A 21,830-nucleotide genomic window follows, 5' to 3' on the forward strand; every position below is an offset into this window, starting at 1 on the left:
ATTAGGATGCTTGATTAATCATTATCTGATTAAATTTCATTCTCGTAAAGGCTCTGAGGCAGGCGCCGGGGACTGATCTGTGTGTATACTACGTTTGCGAGAACATTCGCATGATGGTGTTCGTAAGGAGTAAATCTAATAGACACCAATGGATACGTTTGCCAGAACACTATTCACAAATTTTACATCATGCATTATTGATATCTAGTCACATAATTAATATACACGCATATTGATCTCCTTCTTAACAGTTTAAAAATGTGCGGGAGCAGCTCCTACCAACGGAGCGCACACTAGCACTTCAAGAGGAAATAGCGGGATTTTTGCTTGACCAGGTCATAGATCCCAAAGGAAAATACTATTACCCGCTACCGCCCCATGAACCACTTGTCAACGTGCTCCGAAGGCAATAAGGCAACATGTAGGAGAAATTGTATATATATATATATATATATATATATATATATATATATATTTAGTGTTACTATTATCACCCAAGGTGCAAAATAAGTTATTCTTCACCCGAGGTTATCTTATGACCATTTCATAATTAAATTACGTTTGGAATTCAAATAGTTACATTCCTATTGATTCACTACGTAAAATTTGACATAACAAAATAAAAATATAGGTCGTAAGACAAGAAAATTTACAGTTTATGTGTATTTTGGACTATATTTTTACGTTTGTAATTTTACATAACATAAAATATTTTTTACGGCGATTATATATTTTATTACGGTCTCTTTTTGCGTCGGAAATAAGACAAAACTTACGGAACATAAAATTACGGTGCATTGATGGTAAAATAGAGGGGGGTGAAGAATAACTATTCCTCACCCAGGGTGACGAATAGCGCGACCCTATATATATATATATATATATATATATATATATATATATATATATATATATATATATATTGTTACTATTCATCATCCAGGGTGCAGAATAAGTATTTCTTAACCCGAGGTAATCTTACGATCATTTCATAATTAAATTACGTTTAGAATTCAAATAGTTAAATTCCTATTGATTCACTATATAAAATTTGACATAAGAAAATAAAATATAGGTCATTAGACAAGAAAATTTGTAGTTTATGTGTATTTTAGACTATGTTTTTACGTTTGTAATTTTACATAACATAAAATATTTTTTACGTCGATTATATATTTTCTTATGGTCTCATTTTATGTCGGAAATAAGACAAAACTTACGAAACGTAAAATTACGGTGCATTGATGGTAAAATAGAGGGGGGTGAAGAATAACTATTCCTCAATCAGGGTGACAAATAGCGCAACCCTATATATATATATATATATATAAAGGAAAAATAACATGTACAATATATAGGATCGGTTCACGAGAAAATCTATTTATATATATGCATAACATGTACAATATGTAGTATCGTAAAATAGCAGCAAACAAAAAAGAATTAAATGGAAAACACAAAATTAAAGGAAAAATAAAAAATAAAACAAAAACCCCCCAAACATTTAGTACGGGTTGGTGTTACCAACCGGTACTAATGGTCTACCCGAACCCGGGCCTGGCTCATGCCACGTGGTGGCAATTTAGCGCCGGTTCGTGCCGAACCGGTACTAAAGGGGGGGGGGGCTTTAGTCCCCACTCTTTAGTGCTCGTTGTAGAACCGGCACTAAAGACCCTTACAAACCGGCGCTAAAGCGCGATTCTGCACTAGTGAGAGCATATGGCTCGCAGTAGACCAAACATTCCTGGAGTGACGACAGGAGGATGTTAATGTCAAGGCACTGGACGAGCACCCATGGCTGTCGATTTGGTGGTCGACCATGATGGTATTGTACATTGGCAGGTGAGCCAGATCCCCTAGTTGGCCAATTGCTTGGGCGTGGTCATACTCGGTGCTCACCGGCCCATCGACGAGTATCCCGTGGATGAACCCATGGCAATTATTGTAGTTTTGGAAGATTGCAGTGTCCACGACCTCGACATTGTGGTCGAAGGGTGCCTGGTCTTCGTCGAACGAGGCGAGGATGATCCACATCGCTGTTGAGTGGGCCTGGATCCCTATCATGCGCCTCGCATGCGACACAACCACGTAGTCGTGGATGCACATGGAGGTCGGGAGATCGCTCCCCTTGAGGAGGGGGACGATGCGGAGGAAAACTCTCCCATAGCCGACGACATGTGTCGCTGTGACGACTGCCATGGCTAAGGTGGCAACACCATGGTCCCGGCGCCAGCTCTGTCTCCCGAAGGAAACGAAATGAGCTCTATTGTCATCTCATACACACCATGGTGGACTGTAGAGCTGGAAACAATGGGCGTAAACTGAAGGGAAGTTGTTGAGGGCCTCCTACTAGGAACGGGAAATTTTGCATGATGAGTTTGAAAACTTTCCATTTGCGCGCTAATTAATGTCGGTAAAGACCGCAAACAGCTCTAAGAGAACTGTGTACTTTTATTTACTGCATGAGGGATTCATATACTGACGTGCCCATATTATCATTGTGAGATGATGGAGTACTACAGCTTATAAGATCAGAGCAAGATTCAGTAAGATGAATATTACATAGATTACTAAGGTGATAAGTTCATAGACCTCTTTGCGGCAGAGGAGCAATTCATAGATTAGAAAATGTTCATGTAATTACAAAAGTGTTTCTCACATTTTTACAAAGAAATTCATGTAATTTAAAAAGTGCTCGGTCAATTTTCATAAACGTTTGTGTCATTAGAAAAAAACCATTATTAGAAATCCACGTACTAAAAGAACTGTTTGATACATTTATTGAAATTTGGATGTAATTAAAAAAAGTGTTGAATGCATTTTAAAATATGTTTGAGTTTTTAAAAAATGTAACCATGTAATAAGTAGTCAATATATTTTAGTAAGATGGCCATGTGATTAAAAAGTGTTCAATTGTTTTTAAAATATTCTTCAAATTAAAAAAATTCATGCATTAGAAGATAATGTAATTAAAAGAATAAACTTTAGATGAACAACACGCATGAGAACTCTCCCGCAGCCGCAGGCGCGGTGGCAGCACCATGCTCCTGCCGCCCACTCTCTCGAGGGGATAGACGTCGTGGTCCACCGTGTTGCGGACGGGGACGGGATTTGCCTCCTTGCCGTGGGACATGTCCAGCGTGATGTAGCTGGGCGGACGGATCTCGGCGTCGAGCTGGTTGATGAGGTCTGTAGCGGAGCGCCAGATGTTGCTGCCGACCGCTTCCTGGCCGGGCAGACGCACGCACTTGAACTGACAGACGTCGGGGCTGGACTTGCCGGGGCCGTAGGTGGCGGAGACGACATTGTAGTGGCCGTCCTAAACGTACAGCTTCATGAACCTTTGCAACGACTACAGAAAACTAAACCGAATGAAATTCTCAACTAAACACTCACATCCATGGTTATGATGTCGATCGCAGACTCAACTCATGCAAATATGGTTTCAGGCTATAACTTGCCAACTGGAAAGTGCAAACACGGCAAACCAAGCACAAGAAATACAAGCAAACAGTTCAGTTTAAGGTGTCTTAGCGCTGCGTCCACCCAATGATACAATCCATAACAATGACAGGAAGGTTCATGATCATGACAACCGAAAGTGAAGGCGAAAGGTTCATGACAATTGGAAAAGAGGGTAAACATATAGGAAACTTTGCCGATCGATCACTGATCGACGCCGTAATTGATGCTCAGCTCGCTCATCGGCGGGATGGTCTCCATAGAGAAGACCATCAGGTGGGGCATGACTCGTCTTCATCGCCACGGACCACGACCTAGACTAAGGCGTTCGGCGGGAACCTGCTGTGCCTGATATAGGCCACGATGTTCTTCCTCTTGGACACGTCGAGCACGTACGTCGGTGCCGGGCACTGCGCGAACCGGGGCGGTTCCTCGCCATCGTCTTGAAGCGCAGCCGCGGGGGCGTACCCCGACTCAATCCACCTCGGGGGAAACTTCCTTGGCTCGATGAAGCGGGCCCGCTCCTCCGGTATTGGCATTGGCATTCGCATTGGCAATGTGGGGGTGATCCGCGGGGAGCACTTCCCCGGTGAAATCGTAGAGGAATGCACCAAGCTGGATCAGGTCCACTTTGTCTCGTTGGAGCAGAACACCTCCAGCCGGTGCTTCATCCCATGCTGGGTCATCCAGTTGGGTCAGTTCGCCGGGAAACCGTACGACGCGCCACACATACACTGTGGGAGATCCATATTCGGTTCGCATGGTTTCCCAGTACTCAAGTGGATCCGAGTGGGATTAGTCGTTTCTAATAGTTGAGTTCATTTGCCCTGGGTGTGGTCGGACTTCCTATCAACCTGGCTGTTGGGTTGCCCTGGCTGATCCTATTTCCGGCCGTTTGTTTGATCAGCGTAGCAACATTGTAGGTAAGGGTGTGGTACCCACTATCGGTCCCATTTAAACTCATGGAATTGAATTTTCCCCTTTGCGGATTACTCATGGATTTTGGCGCCCGCGCCTAGGCACGGGCGGTAATGCGCAGATGGTACGCCGACGCAGGTTCAATGGTCTCATGGGTCGTCAGATGAAGGAATATGAAGGGGCGAGCGGCGTCAGCTGATGCGATGGCCCACTATGACTGACGATGGTGGCCTAGTGCCCTAGTGGTCGCTGGGGACGCTTGGCGGTTTGGTGGCACAAGAGAGAATTAGATGGGATGAGCGGGCCGAGTGACATGAGATGTGAAGGCGATGGAGTGCAATTATGGGTCATGCGGTATTGGGAAAGTACAAGGAAGTTGCAGCATTTTTTTATGAACTATTGGACCAAGTAGCCGTTTTTCTAGGGATTGGTTGGTAGGGCGGTATGCTTGCTGGCATTTTCTTCCCGTCGGCCCGCTCCAGGATAAGCTATATATGTAGTATAATTTACTGTGAATTGTTTGGCACGCTACATCTACCGTTGTTTTATTCTTGAATCTTGAAAATAGATGACAAAATTAATTTGAAAAACGGTGAAGAAAGAGATACCTTTGTGTGTCTCTAAAATGTAAGTAGGTATACACAGACATTTGGATATGCCTTTTACATATACCCTACAGAAAATTGGACATATAATGGTAATCCGAAAACATTTTTTCCCGCTATATACAGTCGCCTCCCTGCTCTATAACCCCATTTCCCCATATACACATTCTTTGGGAATTTTTTTCGAAGAAGTAGTAACGCCCATCCAGATCCCGGCACACACAGCCGCGGCTCTATTGCCCTTTACGGCTTGCGAAGTTGAAACTCCAGAATTTCGGCGACGGTCAAGCGGAGGATCTCGAAGCACCGTCCCCCGATCCGAGGAGGAGGCGATGCCACCGGGCGGAAGCCGGTGTGTCGGCACGGAGCCGCACCGCCTGCTCTCAACTGGCTAGCGCGACGAGGGAGGTCCGTCCCGTCCTACGCTGCCGTTCCCCACCTTTGCTTCTTAGTTCTGCTCCACGTCTCCTCTTTTCCGATCTATCTTATGTTCACATAATGGAATCAGGACCTTATTGAGCCAGCCACTTCTTTTATCTGTAGACGAGCCCTCTGCTCCGACCCGGCCATCGAAAGGAGCGTGCCGCAGACCCTCTCCGGATTCTTCCACACCCACCACTCAGGCGGCAGCCTCCTTTTCAGCAATCTGTCTGGGGGAGGCGCCCCCCTGGTCGATGCTTCACACCCTTTCCTTCGCGGGAGCTACGCTAGGGTCAAGCTCGAACAATGCATCTGTAGCCTTCTCCTCTGCAAATGCTGGTAATCGGAAGAAGATGAGGAATGTGATTACGTCGTGTGCAATCCTATGATGGGGCAGTGAACTGTGTTGCCTCCTATAGTATGATAGGATGAAGAGGATGATGAACCTGCGCACTTCAAACTCGCACAGCCTTCCAGACATCTTTTTGACATGGTCGTTCTGTTCCGCTTTGTGGTGTTTACACCCCTGGTAGAGATGCACGACGACGTGGCGATGTACTCATCGGAAACCGGGCAATGGACTCGGAACAACTGTGAGTGGGGGGGGGGGGGGGGTGGATAATAGAGAGCATCCGTCTTTTACTGGAGAATGTGCCTTTTTGAATGGCCTGATGCATTTTATGCATTTGGTGATCGAGGAACCTATTATAGCTGCAATGGACTCAGAGGGGGATGTTTGTGGGGAAATTGCTCTCCCGGAAGGAATGGAAGAAGCCAGGTCCAGTTATAGCTCAATTGGATACTCTCAGGGGAAATTGCATGCTTGGTATATGGTTCCTTATTATTACCAACTCTCTGTGTGTATATTGTTGCATATACATAGTTTAAACATATGTTAGTTTCATCGTGGCCTACAAGTGTTGAATGCATTTTAAAACATGTTTGAGATTTTGAAAAATGTAATCATGTAATAAATAGTCAATATGTATTAGTAATTAAGATGGTCATGTGATTAGAAAGTGTCCAATGGTTTTTTAAATATTCTTGTAATTAAAAAATTTCATGCATTACAAAATCATCTGATTAAAAAAGTGTGTGACTCATTCTTACAAAAATCATATAATATGAGATTTACTTGGTGTGAAAAAAATAAAAGTTGAGGGACCACTAGGAATGCAAAAAAAAAGTTAAGACAAATAGAGCAGCAAGTTAGGGACCCAAATGTTTACATTTGAAGTTTATTCTTTCAACTATGATTGTTTAGGAATCCCAAATATTTATTACCTCAGTATATTATCCTTGCAGGGCGTTATAGGTGTGTGTATCGTCTATATATGTTGTACTGTATGCTCTTAAAAAGAATTGAAACAATAAACTGCAATTGTTGATAAGAAAATCATCACTTAATTTTTTTGACAAGTCCTCCACTCATACATATCGTGGCCAACTCAATTACTAATTTTCGGATAAGTTATACATGAAACCCTCATCTTAGGACTGCGAGATCTATGGACTGCTGCTCATTAATTGAAACCATATTCAGCTACAGTATCTCTGAATTTATTCATCAGCTATGTAATGTATCAACATTTTTGCATCTGAGATGTATGAATCAAGCACCTTCAGCTATCTAATCTCAGAATCTAAAGCCGAAGTAATCCATCACCTCACGTCGGCAAATTGGGCACTTTGACTCTTGATAGAACCACCCTTTGAAGCATGGGATGTGGAAGGCGTGGGTTTGGAAGCACGGCAGACTGACAATGTCCTCGTCACCAGTCTCCAACTCCAAATGGCAAATCACGCATTCCTGACCGGGTGTGCCAGAGTTCCTGCAGTAGCGTCGGCCTCTTAGCACGTGCAGATTAGGGCCTGTGGACGGCTGTAAACCAAACATACCAGCAGTGACGACACGTGGATGTTGATGTCGAAGCGCGGGGCGACGCCCTCAAGGCTATCGATCTTGTGGCCGATCTCATCGGGGAAGTCCATTTGCGGGTGATCATCGTCTCCCCAGTTCATGGGGCCGAGGTCGTAGTCGCCGGTCACCGGCCCGTCGGCGAGCATGCTGTGGATGAGGTCATGGCAGGCTTCGTAGTTCCGCAAGACGGCAGAGTCCGCAACCTAGACGCGGTAGTCGAACGACGCCCGGTTGTCGAACGAGGAGTCGATGCTCCACCCTGCCGGCGAGTTGCTGTGGGTCCTGATCCTGCGCCTCCCGTGCGACAGAACCACGTCGCCGTGAATGCGCAGGGAGCTCGGGGATGGGTCGGCTTACGGTGGTGGAAGATGCGTAGGAGAACTCTCCCACAGTCGTAGACGTGCGTCTCGGTGACCTCCGCTGTGTGCGGCCACGGTGGCAACACCATGGCGCCGGCGCCTGCTCTTTCTGGAAACAAAATGAGCTCTATCGGACGCGATTTCTTATAGGCGAAGGAAGGAAGAAGGAAGGCATGCGCATGACCGGCTGTAAACAAAGGAATCTGTTGAGGGTTTCCTAGTGGAAACGGAAAGTGGGCCCACTGCCTGTGACCGTTGGAAGAGTAATGCATGACTAGCTTGAAGACTTTCCCTTTTGCTCCCTGTAATTAATGTCGGTGAAGACTGGATACAGTTTAGAGACAAACCAAAAAATGGTCTGCTTTAATTTGCTGTCCATAGGGCATCATAAACTGATGTGCAGGGCAAAATGGAAAATATAACAAAAAGCAAAACCAATTCAAATAGTAAACTCTCCCCGAAATTATTTCACATAACTAAACTTTCAGGTAGCGTCCAACGCTAGGCGCTACCTTGTGTCGTAGCGCCATTCTGACAGGCGCTACATACCTGACCATATGTAATAATGTAGTCAATACATTTTTTGTAAGATGGTCATGTGATTAAAAAGTGTTCAATGATTTTTTAAATATTCATGTAATGAAAAAATTCATGCATTACATAATAATGTGATTAAAAAAGTGCGAGACACATTCTTAAAAAAATTAAAGATTTATTTTTTATGAAAAATTTAAAAGATGAAGGAATACTAGGAATGCAAAAAATAACGTTGCAACCAATAGAGCAGCATGTTAGGGATAAAAAAATGTTTACATTAGAAGTTTATTCTATCAACTATAGTGGTTTAGACATCCCAAATATTTATTACCTCAACGTATGTATCGTTGGCTCATGGGTAAAGAGATATATGCCCGGAGAAGGCAAGATTTGAAACACTAGAGTTGATGCAAAATATCATGCTTAATCTCTAAACATTTTCCGTAGCAACGTACTAGGCACATCTACCTTCTCCTAGGGGTACTGTCAGGAGCAAAAGATGGAAAGTTTGTCTCAGCGTCACCTGGCTTCAAGTCCAGCATACATATGGCGCACACCATGCTCGGCGTCACAAGAGCTCCAGGAGCGGCAGCCTTTTTGGACGCGCGGATTAGGGCATATGGCTCGCAATAGACCAAACACTGCCGGACTGATGACATGAGGACGTCAATGTCGAGGCACTGGACGAGCCCCCATGGCTGTCGATCTAGTGGCCGATCACGGCAGTGTAGTACATTGGCGGGTGAGCTAGGTCCCCTGGTTGGCGAGTTGCTGGGGCGAGGTCAAAATCGATGCTCACCCGACCATCGACGAGTATCCCGTGGATGAACTCACGGCAAATCTCGTAGTTTCGGAAGACCGTAGTGTGCTCAACCTCGACAGATTGGTCAAAGGGCGCCTGGTCATCGTCGAACGAGGCGTGGATGATCCATATCGCTGGTGAGTGGGCCTGGATCCCTATCTTGCACCTCCTGTGCGACACAACCACATAGTCGTGGATGCATAGGGAGGTCGGGAGATCGCTCTGCTGGACGAGGGGCACGATGCGGAGGAAAACTCTCCCATGGCCGACCACGTGCGTCCTGTGATGACTGCCACGGCTAAGGTGGCAACACCATGGTCTTGGAGCCCGCTCTATCTCCCCAGGAAAACGAAATGACCTCTACTGTTATCTCACGCGCACCATGGTGGACTGTAGAGCTGAAAACCACGGCCGTAAACAGAAGGGATGGTGTTGAGGGCCTCCTACTAGGAACGGGAAGTTTTGTATGATGAGTTTGAAAACTTTTCCATTTGCTCCCTAATTAATGTGGGTAAAGACTGCAAAAAGCTCGTACAGAACTGTGTACTTTTATTAACTACATGAGCGATTCATATACTGACATGCCCATGTTTTCGTTGTGAGATGATGGAGTACTTCAGCTTAGATCAGAGCAAGATTCAGTAAGATGAATATTACATAGATTACTAAGGTGATAAGTTCATAGACCTCCTTGCGGAAGATTTTTACAGAAGTGTTTCCCACATTTTTACAAAGAAACTCAAGTAATTTTGAAAGTGTTGGGTCAATTTTCATAAACGTTTGTGTCATTAGAAAAAAATCATTATAAGAAATCCATGTAAGAAAAAACCTGTTTGATAAATTTATAGAAATATGGATGTAATTAAAAAAGTGTTGAATGCATTTTAAAATATGTTTGAGTTTTCAGAAAGTGTAACCATGTAATAAGTAGTTAATATATTTTAGTAAGATGGTCATGAGATTAAAACATGTTGAATGGTTTTTAAAATATCCTTCTAATTAAAAAATTTCATGCATTACAAAATCCTGTAATTTGAAAAGCTTGTGAAACATTCTTAAAAAAATCATCTAATATCAAATTTACTTGTTATGAAAAAAATTAAAAGTTGAAGGAACACTAGAAATGCAAAAAACAATGTTAAGACGAATAGAGCAGTAACTTAGGAATTTAAAATGTTTACATTTGAAGTTTATTCTTTCAAATGTGGTGGTTTATGATTCCCAAATATTTATTACCACGGAATTTATTCTTTCTTTCATTTTTGCGGGGAAGAAATTTATTCATCTGTTATGTAATCTATCAACATCTTTAGATCCGAGATGTATGAGTCAAGCACCTTCAGCTATCTAATCTCAGAATCTAAAGCAGAAGTAATCCATCTCACCTCACGCCGACAAATTTGGCACTTCGACTCTTGATAGAACCATGCTTTGATGCACGAGATGTGGAAGGCGTTGGTGTGGAGGCACGGCAGCCGGACGATCTCCTTGTCACCAGGCTCCAACTCCAAACGGCGAATCGCACACACCAGGCCGGCTACTGCCAGAGCTCCTAATACAACGTCCACCTCTTTGCACGCGCGAATTACAGTCTGTGGATGGCTGAAAACCAGACATACCAGTAACGACGGGAGGTGGATGTCGATGTTGAAGGGCGGGACGACACCGTCAAGGCTTTCGATCTTGGGAATGATCTCATCAGCGAAGTGCATTTGCGGGTGATGATGGTCCCTCCCAGTTCTCGGGGATAGGCCAGTCGGCGAGCAACCCATGCATGAGGTCGCGGCAGGCTTCGCAGTTTCGGAAGATCGCATGGTCATCGTTAAACGAGGCGTGGATGCTCCACCCCGCTGGCGAGTTGGCGTGGGTCCTGATCCTGCGCCTCCTGTGCGAGACAACCACGTTGCCTCAGGTGATGAATGACGCGCAGGAGAACACTCCCGCATCCGTATGCGCGGTGTGTGGGAACGGTGGCAGCATCATGCTCCCGGCGCCCGCTCCCTCAAGGGGATAGACGTTGTGGTCCACCATGTTGCGGACCGGGACGGGAATCGCCTCCTTGCCGTTGGACATGTCCAACATGATGTAGCTGGGCGGACGGATCTCGGCGTCAAACTGGTTGATGAGGTCTCTGGCGGAGCGCCAGATGTTGCTACCGACCGCTTCCTGGCCTGACAGACGCACAAGCTTGAACCGGCATACATCGGGGCCGGACTTGCCGGGGCCGTAGGTGGCAGAGATGACATTGTAGAGGCCTTCCTAGATGTAAAACTTCTTGAACCTTTGCAACGACTACAGAAAACTAAACCGAATGAAATTCTCAACTAAACGCTCACGTCTATGGTTATGATGTCGATCCCAGACTCAACTCATGCAAATATGATTCCAGGCTGTAACTTGCTGACTGCAAAGTGCAAACATGGCAAACCAGGCACAAGAAATACAAGCAAACAGTTCAGTTGAAGGTGTCTTAGTGCTGCGTTCATCCAATGATACAATCGTTAACAATGACAGAAAGGTTCATGGCAACTGAAAATGAAGGCGAAAAGTTCCTGGCAATTGGAAATGATGGTAACATACAGGAATCGTTGCCGATCGATCACTGATCGCGCCGTAGTCGATGCTCAGCTCGCTCATCGGCAGGATGGCCTCCATGGCCAAGACCATCAGGTGGGGGCACGACTCGTCTTCGTGGCCACGGACCACGAGCTGGACGAAGGCGTTCGACCCGAACCTGTTGTGGCTGATGTAGGCCGCACTGTTCTTCCTCGGCACCGGGCACTGCGTGAGCTGGAGCGGTTCCTCACCGTTTGTCCGGAAGCGTGGCCGCAGGGGCGTACCCAGACTCAATCCACCTCGGTGGAAACTTCCTTGGCTCGATGAAGCGCGCCCGCTCCTCCGTCGGTGCGCCGGTATTGGCATTGGCGTTCGCGCAATGCGGGGGTGTCCGCGGGGAGCACGTCCCCGGTGAACTCGCAAAGGAATGCGCCCAGCTGGATCAGGCCCATCCTCCTCACGCCCCACTTCGTCTCGTTGGACCGGAACACCTCCCGGCGGTGCCTCATTCCGTGCTGGGTCACCTGGTTTGGGAGGAATGCGCTTGGCTGGATCAGGTCCATCGTCCTCACGCCCCACTTCGTCTCGTTGGAGCGGAACACCTCCCGCCGGTGCCTCGTTCCGTGCTGGGTCACCTGGTTTGGGCAGTTTGCCGTGCACCCGCACGACGCGCCGCACTCTTACACTGTTGGGGATGCCGAGGAGGGAGAAGGAAGACACACATAAACACAAGAGGTAGAAGAAACACACTCAGCTTTGGCACGCACACACCTTATGCCATTTTCGGTAGTTCCCAACACCACACAAAAGAACTCAATTAGAAAGGCTTAAATAGGCACCCAACACAGCTAGCTAACACACAGCCACGCACCCAGTTCCTAGCATGCACACACACACAAACATAGCTAGTCGTGGTCAAGCCACTAACGGCTTGATCCACACCCGTAGCTAGCTACCCACACAACTCGGCCAATGCATGCATGCATGATGCATCCATCCTTATCTTAACTAACTACTCCGGCTACATGCAAGGTTCACGCAACAGCCACACGACTTGGCCATTTTAATTAGGGTACCATGCATGATGCATGTAGCCTCACACGACACATCTGACCACACTAATACATGTGCACATAGGCAACATCTCTCCACGTGCAGTGATCACTTGGTCACCGAAGACACACCTACATGACGACGGCTACTCATCTCCTGGCTTGCCAAATGCTAGCGTGCACTCGCTCTATCTCTATGCTACTGATCCGGCCGCTAAGCTATGTTGCCGAGCATGCGCTTTTCTTTGTACTTGGCTGACTAATGCAACTCTACGTGGTTATTACACCATGCAACAAACTAAACATCACCTAATCTTAAATACTTCACACTAATAACAATATTGGTATGCTTTATTCCTCTCCAGAAGCCCATGGTCGTTGATGTCGTCGGTGCAACACGTAGACGGCCGCCAATGTTATCTTGTCACGCCTATTGCCGCCATTGCCATTGGCTTCGATGAGAGACGCACCTCCTATGCCTTCACCACACCTTTGTCGCCGGCGACACACCTTGTCAATGACTCCAATGTGGACGATGAACTGCTTGTCACCGGTGGTCCAACTTACCGAGCATCATGCCCTCCTTCTATCGTGACGCAGCTTGACGTCGACAAAGAACTGGACCTCCACACATGAGGGCCTCGCAGCAGCCGTGCCGCATCGAACACTGCCCATGCCGTATTGGCGAGGTTCAGCCCCTCCGACGAGCCTGTGAGCGTGACGGAATGCACGATCATTCTCCGGCCATGGCTCTGAATACCAATTGTTGGGACAAACCCATCGGCAATGAACGCCGAGCAGCCTCCGGCGACATGAACGCCGGACGGGAGAAGACAAACTCGACACGATCTTAAGCACACGAGTGTTTGCGGCGATGTATGCGCACACACGCGGAATCTATACAATAAGGAGATGAACTCAGCACAGGAGAGAAGCTAGCAGAATCACACACGCGAACTCACGTGCCCACACTCTCTCCACACCACGACACATACATGGACTACATCTTCAATTGTCTTGTCACCAACGAGGCAAACCGCACCTACTTCAGTTCCGTGGTTGGAGAGCCCTTGCAAATGCTTATGCGATGGAAGCTGGGGAGAGAACAACGTTCTACCTCGAGTATGATCGGGACGAGATCGTGGTCTACTATAGGCCCGTTGGCAGCTTAGCTTCACTTAATCCACACTATGACCCTGAGTTCGCATACCGAAGAGTCTAATTAGTAGGCATCCATGGCAGATCATGTTATTACCACCTCTAGTTGAAGTTGTGTGGTACTTGCCTCTTTTCAGTACTTAGTTGAACTATGTGAATTAGTACATTGTTGATCTTAAATGCTATTATTTGCCACTGTTTTGTAATGTCAGAACTTGATTTAATTACTATTGTTAATCTGGATTATGTTGTTATTTTGGTGGGGATAGCGCATATGTACTACTTTTATTTCAAATCTGAAAATCAAATTGATGAATATTAGTAGCGGCGAGTTTCACGTGGCGCGCCATAGGTATCTAAAATACTATTAACGTGATCCCCCATGCTAGCATGGTTATTTTTTCACGCCATAGCTAGACTTTTCTGCACTAGTGGCTCCAAGTCCAGCATACATATGACACACACCACTCTGGGCGTCACAAGAGCTTAAGGAGCAGCAACTTCTTTGAACGCTCGCAGTAGACCAAACGTACCGGATGTCGAGAAATTGGACTACACCCCCATAGTTGACGCTTTGGCAGCCGATAACAATGGTGAAGTCCATTAGCAGGTGAGCCAGGTCCCCTAGATGGCCAGTATCGACGGCAGGGTGGTAATCGGTGCTCATCGGCCCGTCAGCGAGCATCCTGTGGATGAACGCAGAGCAATCTTTGTAGTTTCAGAGGACCACAGTGTCCACGACATCGACACTATGGTCGAAGGGTGTGTGGTCATCATCGAATTAGGCGAGGATGCTCCACACTACTGGTAATATGGGGATGGATCCCGATCCCATGCCTCTCGTGCGACACCACCACGTAGTTGTGGATGCATAGGGGGATGACGCGGAGGGAAACTCCCCCATGGCCGCCGACGAGAGTCTCTATGACCTCAGCCACGGCCATGGTGGCAACAACATGGTCCCGGCGCCTGCTCTCTCTCTCTCTCTCTCTCTCTCTCTCTCTCTCCAATGAAACGAAATGATCTCTGCAACTATCTCATACGCAGCATTGTGGACAGTCGGACACGATTTCTTCCTATAGCCATAGGAAGGAAGGCGTGCACGTAGGCTGTAAAATGAAGTGATGTTGTTCAGGGCCTCGTCCTAGGAACGGGAAGTGGGCCAACTACCTCTGACCGTTAGAAGAGTGCTGCATGATGAGTTTGAAAACTTCTCCATTTGCTCCCCAATAAACATCGGTAAAGACTGCAAACACATCAGAGAGAACTGTACTTTGATTTACTTCATGAGGGCTTCATATACTGACATGCCCATTTTATCGTCGTGAGATGATGGAGTACTTCAGCTTATAAGACCAGAGCAAGGTTCAGTAAGATGGATATTAGCTAGATTACAAAGGAGACAAGTTCATAAGCCCCGTTGCTGAAGATGAGCAATTCATAGATAGAAAATGTTCATGTAATTAAAAAGTTTTTTCACATTTTTACAAAGAAATTCAGGTAGTTTAAAAAGTGTTTGGTGAATTTTCATAAATTTTTGTGTCATTGGAAAAAATTCAATATTAGAAATCCATGTAATCAAAAAATTCTTTCATACATTTATAGAAGTTTGATGTCATTAAAAAGTATTGAATGTTTTTCAAAACATGTTCAATGTATTAGAAAAATGTAACCATATGTAATAAATTAGTCCATATATTTTTAGTAAGATGGTCATGTAATTAAAAAGTGTTCAATGATTTTTTAGATATTCTTGAAATTAAAAAAATTCATGCATTACAAAATCATGTTATGAAAAAAAGCATCCGGCACATTCTAAAAAAGATCATATAATTTCAGATTTACTTGTTAAGAAAAGAATTAAAAGTTGAATTAATACTAGAAATGCAGAAAACAATGTTTTGACAAACAGTGCAGCATGTTAGGGATAAAAAAATGTTTACATTAGAAGTTTATTCTTTCAACTGTAGTGGTTTAGGCATCCCATATATTTATTTTCTCAATATCCTTGGCTCATGGGTAAAGATATATATGCCTGGAGAAGGCAAGATTTGAATGAGAAGAATTGATGCAAAATATCATGCTTCATCTTCAAATATTTTCCATAGCAACGTCGTAGGCACATCAACGTTCTCCCTCGGGTTCTGTGAGGAGAAAAATATGCGAAATTTGTGTCAGTGCCACTAGGCTCCAAGTCCAGCATACATATGGCGCACACCTTGCCCGGCGTTGCAATAGCTCCGGGAGCGGCAACCTCTTTGCATGCGCGAATTAGGGATGTGGCTCGCAGTAGACCAAACATTACCCGAGTGACGACAGGAGGATGCCAATGTCGAGGCACTGGACGATGCCCCCATGGTTGTCGAACTGGCGGTCGATCACGATGGTGATGTCCATTGGCGGGTGAGCCAGGTCCCTAGTTGGCCAGTTGCTGGGGCAAGGTCGTACTCAATGCTCACCGGCCCGTCGGCGACTATCCCGCATATGAACTCATGACAATCCTCGTTGTTTCGGAAGACCGCAGTGTCCACGACTTCAAAGCTATGTTCGATGGGTGCCTGGTCATCGTCCAACGAGCATGGATGATCCACATCGCTCGTGAGTGGGCTTGGATCCCTATCATGCGCCTCCCGTGTGACACAACCATGTAGTCGTGGACGCACAGGGAGGTCGGGAGATCGCTCGGCTTGAGGAGGGGGTAAGATGCGGAGGAAAAGTCTCCCATAGCTAATGACACGCGTCTCTTTGACCTCCTCTACGGCCACGGTAGCAACACCATGGTCCCGCGCCTGCTCTCTCTCTCTCTCTCTCTCCAATGAAACAAAATTAGCTCTGCAGCTATCTCACACACAACATGGTGTAAACCAAACATACCAGCAGTGACGGCACGTGGATGTTGATGTCGAAGCGCAGGGTGACGCCCTAAAGGCTATCAATCTTGTGGCCGATCTCATCGGCGAAGTCCATTTGCGGGTGATCATGGTCCCCCCAGTTCCCGGGGCTGAGGTCGTAGTCGCCGCTAACTGGCCCGTATGCGAGCATGCCGTGGATGAGGTCACGACAGGCCTCGTAGTTCAGGAAGACGACAGGGTCCACAACCTCAACACGGTGGTCGAACGGCGCCCAGTCGTCGAACGAGACGTCGATGCTCCACCCTGCCAGCGAGTTCGCATGGGTCCGGACGACGCGGTAGTCCATGTACCATCAAAATATCAGTCTACACCTTAAGGGGCATTGTAAAATATATTTTTTTTCCAAATTTCATTCATAGACATGGTTGGCACATCTATTTGAGCAGGTAGAACAAATTTGGGGTGCTTTGAAGGTGGTTGAAAAATCACCTTTTTACAAAAACTGGCTTAAGTGAGACTAAATGGTCCCTCGTGTTTAAGCGTGATTTTTTCAACATCCTCTAAATCACCTATAATTTTGCACACTTTTTTGGCACAAATATAGCTATGTTTTCAAGGTTTTAGAATTTTTTAATTTTTATTGAATCTATACTGCACTTTAGACTGACTCATCAAAATATCGGTCTACACCTAAAGGGGCATTCTAGGATGCTTTTTTTCCAAATTTCTTTCATAGACATGTTTGGCACATCTATTTGAGCATGTAGAATAAATTTGGGTGATTTCAGGTGGTGGAGAAAATCGCATTTTCTACAAAAACTGGATTAAGTGAGACCAAATGGTACCTCGTATTTAAGCGTGATTTTTTCTACCTCCTCTAAATCACCTATAATTTTGCACACTTGATATATTACACAAACATAGCTAGGTTTTCAAGGTTTGTAATTTTTTAAATTTATTCTTCCATGTAGACTGACCGATCAAAACATCGGTCTACACCTTAAGGGGGCAATGTAGGATAGATTTTTTTTCAAATTCCTTTCATAGTCATGTGTGGCACATCTATTTGAGCATGCAGAATAAATTTGGAGTGATTTGGAGGTGGTAGAAAAAAAATCACATTTTCTACAAAAACTGGCTTAAGTGAGACCAAATGCTCCCTCGTGTTTAACCGTAATTTTTTCGACCTCCTCTAAATCAGCTCTTATTTTGCACACTTGATATGTTGCACGAATGTAGATAGGCTTTCAAGGTTTTATAATTTTTTTTAATTTATACTGCCATGTAGACTCACTGATCAAAACATCGGTCTACACTTTAAGGGGAATTGTAGGAAACATTTTTTGCAAATTTTCTTTCATAGACATGTTTGGCACATTTATTTGAGCATGCAGAATAAATTTTGGGTGATTTGGAGATGATGAAAAAATCACAGTCCAAATCCAGTACAAAATCTTGCATGGAATTTTAAACTTTGCTCCTTGTACATATTATGGCAAGCGATCATAAACGTCCATAAAACTGGGTCCCCCATAAACTAGTGAAGTGACCATGGATGATGAAAAATTCTAAATTGAATTGCATGCACTAGGGAAACCTAAATTGATGATGAATAAACAAATCTAAGTAGGAAGTGCAGGTTGTGAATCAAAGTAAGTTGAGATTCGGGCGATTCATACATTAGGATGCAAGTTCGGAAGGGATGGGATCGGCCGGGGGCCAGTTCTATAACACCGCCGACGACGACACTGCCGCCGGGATGTCATGGCTTATTCTTCTTCCTGCCACCGGGCACATCTTTTATAGTGAAAGGGACCAGGAGGAGGAAGAGGACGATGCCGACGACGGTGAATTGGTTCCTCTCGCCGGGCTCGTCGGACAGAAGGAAGGGGACGAGAAGGAGGACTTGACCTACTAGATCTAGACGTGGTTCTGGTCGTGGACGTGATCGGTTGAAAGCACAATATTTTACCCTGAACCATTATGCCCTTCTCTGATTGAACTAATTAGGTTTATTCATTTATAGTCCCCCCACCAGATCGGACGGCTAATAAAAATCGGAGGATTAAGTACTCGAAAGTACTCCTAGTACTGCCCCAATCATCGTAAAGGAGCTCTTTTCTAGCATGAGCGGTAGGCTGAATACCACCCGGTTTAAGTTCCTACCGCTTATGTGACTGAACATAACTTACACTTCAGTATACATCATTTATCATTTATGTCTTTATGATATATCACTTGTAGTAGAACATCTTCAGTGCAGCTAAATCCTCACCCAACTTAATATTGTTGGCATGCTCTTTTATGTTTTAGCGGCATTATGCTATAAATACTTGGTTGATGGTCATCGGTCATTCAAGTATTGTGCTATGCACACATATAATTGTACTTGCTATTCTGTGTATTTATTTTATGACTTCTTGGTAAGATTCTATATACATGCCTTCGGGGTACTATATCTCTCCTACAAGCAAAAAAATAATATCAGTGGTCGAGTTCCCAAAGTATATGAACTTTATTGTGGTGAATTTCCTGGAAATATCACCAGTTTCTTAGGCATATCAATGCCCATACATAGTTTTACATTCATCTAGCATGTTGATACTTGCATCATAATGGTATACACTAAGCTACAATTATTGTCAAAATTATTATATTGTTATATTTGGATCACACAATTATATTTATAAACTTGAAAGATGATCGCGTACTTTTAGATAGATATTTTACATTCCACATATAATACATAATGTGAAACTTATTTATTACTGTAGCTTCTGTAGTCTATTTGCCACCTCCGCTTGAAACAGGAGTTATTAAATCATGTTTGGAAGCGGAGGATGGAGGGAGAGCTAGTCGCCAAAGACCATAGATGGTGCGGGCCTGGACAGGTCCGTGGGTTTTCTTTTCATCAGACGGGCAGGGTCAGTGTAGATTGCTTTATAGCAGGTCAGTGATATGCTGTTTTGTTGTAGTGTTTGGAATGTGATGCATAGAGATACTCCATTCCAAACGAACTATGTAAGTACTTGCACACATATTTGTTTAGTATCTTCTTCTCCTTTTGTTTTTGAGAATAGTTCTTCAGAAGAAGAAATCAGAGTTCCAAATGTAACCCATCTGAAAGAAAAACACTAGCCTGAACAACCACTTGGAGTTAAACTTTGACTTAGTGTTGAAAATTGTATACTTGGAGACTGAACCACTAACCTTCTACCAAGCTGATAATTAGAAAAAAAAACAATTCATATGCTATCTGAATGCATTGATGATCTCAATGGCAAAATGCAGACTTCAAGTGTCCAGCAGTTGCCTGAGGATAGAATCTATAATAGAAGCAAACTTAATGATTGGCCCGCCCATCAACTGCAGCTACAATTAAGAAACGCCTAAACACATTGTTCTCCGTCAACAAACCGACGGTGCTGCAGTTCTAGATGAATAAGAAATCATACAAGGTATGGTTAGAACTGATGTTTCAGTAGTTCATCCACTAGCCTATGTTACTTCCAACATCTGTTCTCTGCTTACTGTTGCAGCAGTACAAGGACATTTTGAGCTCCTGATAGTCTACTTCTCTGGTTTGGTGATCAGGTGGACACACGCATTGTATAAATAGGATAAAATCTTTGTAAATGTAGTACAAAAAAGATATAGAATCTACAATACCCTTGTAGAAACAACAACGGCCAACTGCGTGACAAATATTTATAAGCAGGGAACATCTTTAGTTTAGTTCTTTAACAACATTCATGCTACAGATTGTGTTTCTTTGGTAATGCCCATAAATGCAACGAACAAACTACGTAAAAATGCAACTAGTTCAAGGGACTCAAGCATAGACGTATCAGAGCATTACAAAAATAGATGAAACATTCCTTAGGGCATCTCCAGCCGCGCCCCCAGCAGGGCCCCCCAGGCCACTTTTTCGGCGCCGGCGCCGAAAAAACGGCCCAGTCGCGCCCCCAGGACGCCGAAAATCGCCAGTTCGAACCTTTTTTCCGCCCGGCGGTCACAGGCCGAACCCGGCGCGCTGGGGAGCAGTTGGGGGCTCCGGCGCTAGGGAAAAGCACGCCTGGCCCACACCGACAGGGGAAAAGTCAAGGTTTTCTTCCCCCGACTCGCCTCGCACCCCCCGCGCCCTCGGCCACCACTAGCTATATCCCGGCGACGGCCGCCGCCCTACTCCGCTAGATAGCCATTCCCCGCCGGAAAATAGCAGCGCTTCGCCGCGGCAGCCCCTCCCACAGCAGCTGGGCATTTCCGGCCGCCGTTTCCGGCCGCGGAGGCGCGGTTTAACGGCGGGTACACGCCCACCGAGCGCATGGTGTTTGGCGTTTTGCCTTCCTCGGCGATGGACTCGGATGAGGAGGAAGAGCTCGCCGCGCTACTGCAGGAGGAAGCCGCGGCCGACGTCGAGGAAGAAGAGCATCTCATGGTGCTCGCCGCCCTCGCCCAGCTGCTGGCGAGCAATGAAAAGCCGCGGCGAGGTGGCTCGGCGCCGGGGCGGATGAAAGCAAAGAACCGGCATCGTCTCCAAGGCTATTGCATGCTCTACTTTGACTACTTCGCCGATGCTCCACTTCATGGCGAGAGAACATTTCGGCGCCGTTATCGGATGAGCCAAAAGCTCTTCCTCAGGATTGTGAATTCCATCCGGGAGTTCGACAACTACTTCAAGTGCAAGATGGATTGCACTGGAGATCTTGGATTCACCTCCATCCAGAAGTGCACGACAGCAATGAGGATGCTTGCATATGGAGCTCCAAGTGATTCACTCGACGACTATGGGCGCATGGCCGAGTCCACCGGCATAGAGTGTTTCTGCAAGTTCTGTCGGGCAGTGGTGGCAGTGTTTGGGCCACAATACTTGAGAACACCCAACGCGGAAGACACTGCTCGGATCCTAGCCCTGAATGCAGCAAGAGGATTTCCTGGGATGCTTGGAAGCATCGACTGCATGCATTGGAAATGGAAGAATTGCCCATTTGGTTGGCAGGGGATGTACAAAGGCGCCAAAGGCGGTTGCTGTGTGGTGCTTGAGGCGGTAGCCACACAGGACCTCTGGATTTGGCACTCCTTCTTTGGTATGCCAGGAACTCACAATGACATCAACGTGCTGCAGTGCTCTCCTGTTTTTGCCAAGCCCGTTGAGGGTCATTCTCCTCCGGTGAACTTCGAGATCAAT

This window comes from Triticum urartu, chromosome 3A, assembly GCF_056163025.1.
Source record: "Triticum urartu cultivar PI428250 chromosome 3A, HENAU_Tu73, whole genome shotgun sequence".
In the NCBI taxonomy this organism is placed as follows: domain Eukaryota; kingdom Viridiplantae; phylum Streptophyta; class Magnoliopsida; order Poales; family Poaceae; genus Triticum; species Triticum urartu.